General features: G+C 45.3%; 1 pseudogene; it reads right to left on the reverse strand.

Moving 5' to 3' along the window:
• Nucleotides 1–2643: 2643 nt before the first annotated feature.
• Nucleotides 2644–4080, reverse strand: LOC123191828 (homeobox protein ATH1-like; annotated as a pseudogene).
• Between the last annotated feature and the right edge of the window lie 3635 nt (nucleotides 4081–7715).

Below are 7715 nucleotides of genomic sequence, written 5' to 3' on the forward strand. Positions count from 1 at the left end.
TGAACAAAAATACGTGACAGAAATTCAAGGTGAAAACAATGAGAAGTTCAAGTACTGCAAGGAATGCATTTTAGGTGAGAATAAAAGTATAGAAAAATAAAAGCTTAAAAGGTTTGTTGAAAAGAAGTTCAAGTGCTCTGTCCGGGGAAGTTCAAAAATTCTTGCGAGAGAGGTTCACCTTGTATTTCCATGTTCGATTTTTTCCATATAAAAATCGAATACAATTCTTTACTCAAAATATAAAAAGGTGAAGTTCAAATTGAAATAACAGAGAAGTTCGGAGTTTATTAAAACCTAGGGTTTACCTGTTCAAAAAATAAAAAACACACCGCCATTTTTTGCACTTTTAAAAACAACTCATAAACGAAAAAATGGTTGCTAGAAGTTCAAGTGCTCGGCGAGCAAAATTTCAAAAAATTCTTATGAGAGAGGTTAACCGTGTATATAGATGTCCAAAAATACATAAAAAATATGTTGTTTTTTGTGTTTTAATATAATTCTCTCAAATCAGAGAGAAGTTCAAAATGATAACAACCGGAAGTTCACGTACTACATGGTGTGTATTTCATATAAGAAAAATACAATAAAGTAAAACATAGTGAAGTTCAAACAAACTTGCCCCAGAAGTTCAACTACTTCGCGCAGTGCAAAAAATAGCACGTCAAAAACAGAGTGAAGTTCAAATAAACATGCCCCAGAAGTTCAACTACTTCACGCAGTGCATTTCCGTTCACGATGAACGCAGAAATCATGATCTCGCCATTTTCTAATTTACCTCAAAACTACAAAAATATCATTTGTATAAGTTTCAAGTCCTCGGTCAGAGAAAGTTAAAAAAAATTATTGTGAGAGGGGTTTGTACAAAAGGAGTAGGATTTGTGTAACACTAACGAATGGATGAGAAAATTACAAACGAAAATACGTCACACAAGTTCAACGTGAAAACAACATGAAGTTCAACTACTACGCTGAATGAATTTCAGATGAAAAACTTTTAAAATCGTCGCGGGTGTGAAAAGATGATCAACACGGGAAACTTGCGTGCTTACAGCAGCTTTCCATCGGTATATCACCTGCTCAATTCCAGTGAATGGATGGAGAGTTATGAGTAGTGGATGGAGACCTACGAGCAAAAAAATCACGTGAAAAACCGAGTGAAGTTCAGGTACACGCGCCGAGAATTTCAGATTCTTCACGCGGTGCATTTTTGAAGAATCTGTTTCGCGATAAAGGCAGAACGCATGATACCGCCGTTTTTGAAATTACTTGAAAACGGCTAGGAATCATAGAAAACCATCAACATGAAAAAGTTTCGCATTTTCCGTAGCTTTTCAGCGGTATATTATTTGCCCCATTCCGATAAAGTTTGTAGAAATTACGGTGAAAATACGTTTTTCGCCATTTTCGAAACTGACTTAAAACCGTAAAGAATTGGGAGAAACAATACATACCAAAAAGTTTCGCATTTGCTCAAGCTTTCCAACGCCATATCATTTGCTGCATTCAGACGCACGGTTAAAAAATTAGCTCAAAAATACTAACTCAGTAGGACTTGGACCATTTTCTAAATTACTCTTAAACCATTCAAAATTAGAAAAAAAAACTTTCAAGATGAAAAAGTAGTGCATTTTCATAAGCTTTCCAACGTCGTATCATATGCCTCCATTGGATTAGCCGTTTAGAAATGACATCGAGAAAACGAACTCAGCTGTTCGGTTTACGAAATTTTATGTTTTTTCAAGTTACTCTTTAACCATACGGAATTAGAGAAAACTTTCAACATGTGGAAGGAGCGGTTTTGCAGCAGCTTCCCAATGCCATATTATATGCCTCATTCCGATAAATGGTTTAAAAATGCGATCGAAAATACGATTCACGTTTTTTGTGCGAAGAAAAAACGGTTTTCAAAACTACTCTTAAACCGCTTATATTTTGTCAAAAATTTAAGTTGGGTCATGATATTGGTGTCCATAGCTTTCCAACGGTATATCGCAAGCCCCATTTGGGTAATGTTGGCGGAAGTTCAACCTAGTTCACAGGAAAGTTCAACGTACTACTAGCGAGGCAGGTCAGGTTGTGATCAGAATATTATTCTGATTCCATGATCAAAATAGTTATATATATATATACACACACACACTTTGGCCCCGGACGTGACAGGAGAGCAAACCAACCAACGCCCCGAATCGTTCGGACCTTCGGGCACGTACTCGGCACTCTGTACGTTCTCCTGCGAGAAAGGCGCACCTCTCTTCCCTTCCTACCAGCGGCTCACTCCTCACGCTCACACAGATCTAGAGATCCTACACCCGATCGAGGGACTGGGATCCAGTGACACAAGCCTGCCCAACCCTTCAGCGTTGTCCCGTACACCTCCCCGAACATGTATCTTGACCTGATGCGTGTGCAATGCACATGACCAGTACTGGATTGAAATGAAAAGCTTAAAAGAAGCAGGAATATCTGAGAGTAGTATATGGTCAATTTGCGTACACAGATCTAAGCCGTCATACGGAGAGGAGACTGCATAAGGTAGGCATGAACCAAAGCTACCTAGCTAGGCTATGCTCGCACGTGCCTGAATTGGTGTGCAACGTACCGCTATTCTAGTCAGCTAGTGATTCGCCGGTGGCAGGTTAATTTTTACAGCCACGCTACAATGCAACATGGCAGGTAGACATGATGGTACATATACATGGGTAGCCAGCTAGCAAGGCTGGTCTGATCGGCTGATCGCCATGAGTGACGCATGTCTGTTCATCGGGTAGCTGCTGGTTGTTGCCCAAAAAGAAAAAAGAAAGGAAGGCCTAATGGACAGGCAAGGAGGTAATAGCACCCCAGGTTCTTATACTTGCATGTCAGGTGATGGTTTAGTTCTTGTAGTTTTAAAAATAGATTATTTCATCCCTGAATTTGCAATGGAGGTGCAAATTTAATCCTAGACCAATCACAGCTCGCCAACTGGATGCCAAGTGGCCTGGCTGGTCAGCGCGCGGCATTTTGCACTTAGCCCTCTGCCTTCTTGCCTTATCAACCCGCAGTACCCTGTGGGCATGCTGTGTTGAAATAATCTGCGCCACCGCCACGATCAGGCCCGTGATCCGCTTCCTCAGCCTCCGGTACACCGCGCGATGGCGCCGCCTCCGCCGCCCGGATGCGCCACCATCCTGCTGAACTTGGACGCCGTGGTATGGATATCGTCGAAGCACCGGTTGCACCTCTGGTCCATCTGCATCGATCCAACAAGCTCTGCCATAAGTTTTTTTACCATGGTAATAACAGTCTGAAGTTGAGATGAAATTCAACAGCTCGCTCACCAGCTGCAGCATTTTCAGGAGATCGTTCCTCACCCTCTGAGCCTCCATCCACCTCCCGCCGTCGGCTGAGTGCTCCTCGGAGGGCAGCATCAGGTGGTTGGAGCTCACCGACGACGGCGTCCTCGCCGAGCAGCTCGACGAGAGCAGCAGGCTCGCGTCGCTGCCACTGTCGCTGATTGAATCATCAGTCATCTCGGCCATGTCTGTCAGCAGGCAGCCGGCGAACCCATTCAACAGCTCCTGGGCAATGTGCGCATATCCCGACCGCGGCAGCACCTGCGAGAAGTGCGGAGGCCTCGAGTACATCTGTGGGTACACATGCCGGAGCTCGTAGTCGCCGGCACCGACATCACCGTAAGGAGGCAGATGGAACTGGCCGGCGCCGGCGTGAGCCCTGACGGCCTGAGGCTGCTGGTAGCCAAAGCCTTCGCTGTTTACATGGGTCAGGCCGGAGCAGCTCACCTCCGAGGACTGCTCCGGCATGCTCACCATGGTGAGCGAGGAAGACTGGGCACCTAGCCTGAGTGCACGGTACTGCAGCTCTCGCCGGCGACGGCGTACGCGTCGTCGTTCATCTCGTCCGTGGACATGCTCGCTTGGTGGCTGTCCCGCGAAGGAGCGGCAGACCACACGAGCTGGTTCGCCGGCGAAGTGACCATCACGGCGCTGCTGGCCATGAAATGCGCGGCCACCTCTGCGCCGCCGGAGCTGAAGCCCGCATCGTGCGACATGCTTGGGTAGAAGAATGGCGCTTCGGAAGAACCGATCATGCTGCTGCCTCAGAAGAAACAAGTGTTCATGGCATCCAGCCCCAACTGCTGCTGATAGGATGGATTACTAGACATCTTGAGGCCTAGCTCTGTAGTCGCCAAAGGCCAAATCTTGCACACTAGTACTAGTTTTAAAAGACCTGAAGCAAAGCAGCAGTAGGATACGTGAGCCAAATAATCGGTGACATCAACGCCGCTGCTGAGGACACAGTTAACAGATTGTTCCTTCACAAAGTTGAAGATGCAAGGTGAGCTACTGTGCGCATTGTAGCACGCAGCAATGCACACGAAATTGCACAGCACTGACCATAGGAGGAGGAAAAAGTTCACCTAATTTGCGGCAAGAACAGAAAAACACCACCTACTTACTAGGCTTGGCGCAAAAATGCAGCCATCTAAAGCATAGCTGATCTAGAAAAAAGCCACCTAAAGCACACAGTAAAACGGGCTGTTTGTCCTGAAATTTCAAAATGGGGCAGCGCAAGAAAAGCACCGGAATGAATGGAGAAAGGCCAGGGACATCAGTTAGTTACAGTAGCCAATCTCATAAGAAATTGTGCTTATCGAACTGCTCATTCAACATTCGCTTGAGGAACCCTTTTCTTTTTCAACATTCAATATTCAACATGATAACCAACAGCGCAAGCATTAGAGATCTTTCATTCCAAGCCGTACCACACAAAGAGACAATAACGCAAAAACAAGAAGGAAATCATGTTGAAGAACCAAAGTGGGAACATCCGAGGAAGCCCTCCGGAGCTAGGGATCAGTAGTCGAACCTTAAACAATCATGGAGAGAGAAAGCACGACAACGGCCTATGAATCGCCAACCACCCCTCCGTCTCTACCTCAAGTGGCTACTCCCCTACAGAGGTTTCAACCTGGGAAATGGCTAGCTAGCGAGGGCGAGTGGGGCAGCAGAGCTTCCCAAGCACCGCAAGAGAGGAGATGATCAGCGAGAGGAGGAAGAAGATGAAGCTGGAGGTAGCATGTGTTGAACGGCGGGTTGATAAGGCAAGAAGGCAGGGGGCTAAGTGCAAAGTGCCGCGCGCTGACCAGCCAGGCCACTTGGCATCCAGTTGGTGAGTTATGATTGGTCTAGGATTAAATTTGCACATCCATTGCAATTGCAAGTTCAGGGATGAAATAATCTATTTTTACAACTACAAAGACTAAACCATCACCTGACATGCAAATATAAAGACCTGGGGTGCTATTACCTCACACGCAAGCCAAAACCCATGTCAATGTTTACTCGCGCGCAGAGCAAAGATGCTTCTGCCTTTTCCCATCTCCTTGTTCCGTGGAAGCTTGTACTGCGATTACAGGCACAAAGCTGTCTATCTCTTTTGGCATGGCATCGGTTGTTCCTAACTTGCTACATGCATGTTGGACAAAAGAGCAAATATGCTCGCCATGCCATACTCCACCACTCTGAAGGCATATAATCTGATCTTATCCCGGACCCGTCTCCTAGCTAGAAAACAAGCAATAGCTACAAGTACTCCCTCTGTCTGGAATTAACTGCCACAGAAATGAGTGTATCTAGAGTTCTAGACAAGCACATGATATGATATGCCTATTGTTTGTGACTTCAGATTGATGGTGAAACAGTAACTCGTGTCGTGGAACTGAAAGAACAACAACGGAAGCTTTTTTTTTTGAAAAGGGAGATTTCCCCGGCCTTCACATCAGAATGATGCATACGGTCACCTTTATTACTAAGCAAATCAGTTCGACGGAGGTCTTAAAGTCTCAAAAATAAGAATAAAAAGATGCTCACAAAGAGCTAAAGAGTATAAATAAAGCCACAACCGGCTGGCAAAAAAAGATAGAAAAACTAATTGCCTATCCTATTACATGACCGCCATCCAAACCGGTTGAAAATAGCCCATGCTACCATCTCCCATCGGATAGATCCAGTAACCATACGATCCCTGGCCTCCGCCGAAGTGAGTAGCGACCACATACGGATGAACGCAGTGGCTCAGAAGATAACCTGCAAAAAATGAGTATTTGTTTTTCTGTTAAAGACCAAATCATTTCTGCAATTCCAGATAGCCCATAATAAAGCACATACTCCTACACGAATGTGTCTCGCTGTTTCGTGCGCTATCCCATCAAGCCACGTCCCAAATAACGTGTTGATATTATTTGGAGGAGTAATATTAAGCTTTACATGCCGTTCGATAACCTGGTGGCATATCATACTCAAACACAAATAAATAAGAGAAGCTTTAATCCAAACATTCATTTACTGATCAAATTTGCTAAGTCTAAGTCGACCGAGACTTCGTTAAGTCTCTGTCGATGCTATATCCGTGAAATCTTGATATGTGTAAAATTTTCTTTTTTCTCTCTCTTGCATGTTATGTTACTTGACTGAGACTTGGTTAAATCTCAATCGACTGAGACCAAGCCACACCCTTTACTGATTTCTTCAGAAGAGCGGCGTCCTTCACTGACTTTCTCAAAACAAGCAAGGTTCTTCACCATTAATATGCAGTTATCCATTTCTCCAACTAACTCCATGACACGCATGTCTTCCACTTCATCGGTGTACCATATCTAGGCTAGGTCCTAGATCACTCACTCACTGCCTTACCAGTTGGAGTATAACCAACCGGGAGAAAAAGGGGCATCCATATTCCCTCGATATTGTTCACCAACCTAGCAATGCTGAATTTTTCGTGGCTCTACTGATGCTGCCTCACATTACTCATTTGGTGTGTTTGTGAAGCATCTGATTCCAGGATGAATACTGAATCTGGTGAGTATTGCCAGTCCTAGTGGAATTATGCATACCATGAACAAGCAAATAAAGAAACAGTAGCCGACCAAGAAAAAAGAGCCTGGGGTCCAGAGATGGCCTTGAAATTAGGGTGAATGCATGTCTGTCATGTTATCACATTCGATCGACATCTGGTCCTTAATTTCATAGCTAACTCAAGGACCTATGACTGAGACAGCGAGGGCAATAAAATGCTGATCTAGCGAGCTGATGGTGAGACGGAGAGGTGCGGAGGAGGCGAAGAACCGTCTTGGCTGCAGAAGCAAGCAAGAATCCTACCACTTGGCGTGAGCACTTTGAGCCCTACTAATTAACAGTGGCCCCTGAACAAACCAGGAGGCGCTGCACCAACCAAAGTATATATGTGACCGGCACACTGATGATGGAGTGTCGGTTTGCGTCAACTTTGGGAACGAAAATCCCACATCTACGTGCACTAACGAAAAGTTTTACGTAAACTGCCAAACAAGATGTAGCATTGCTCCTTTGGAAACCAGGAACGGCAGGCGAAAGCATACCGGTGATGAACAAGAAAGAGATGTGCACTCTGCATTGCAATAAAAAACAAACAAACAAACAAAGGTAATTTCAGCGGATTTGCTCATACAGCGTTTGAAAGTTCTCGATCATGTAACTGACGTAAACTGTACATGACCAACTCTGCGTTTGCACTTGGCTTGAACCAAGACGCAAAGGCAACGGGACGGGACAGGGAAAGCAGGAGAGAAGATCGGCGCGGTAGCTAAGCTAGCTAGCTAGCGGTTCGTGCGCCACCCGCACGGCGTCGCGTTCTGGCTAGCCAAGGGGCATGGCATGATGACGATGTACGACGCGTGC

This window comes from Triticum aestivum, chromosome 2A, assembly GCF_018294505.1.
Source record: "Triticum aestivum cultivar Chinese Spring chromosome 2A, IWGSC CS RefSeq v2.1, whole genome shotgun sequence".
Lineage (NCBI taxonomy): Eukaryota > Viridiplantae > Streptophyta > Magnoliopsida > Poales > Poaceae > Triticum > Triticum aestivum.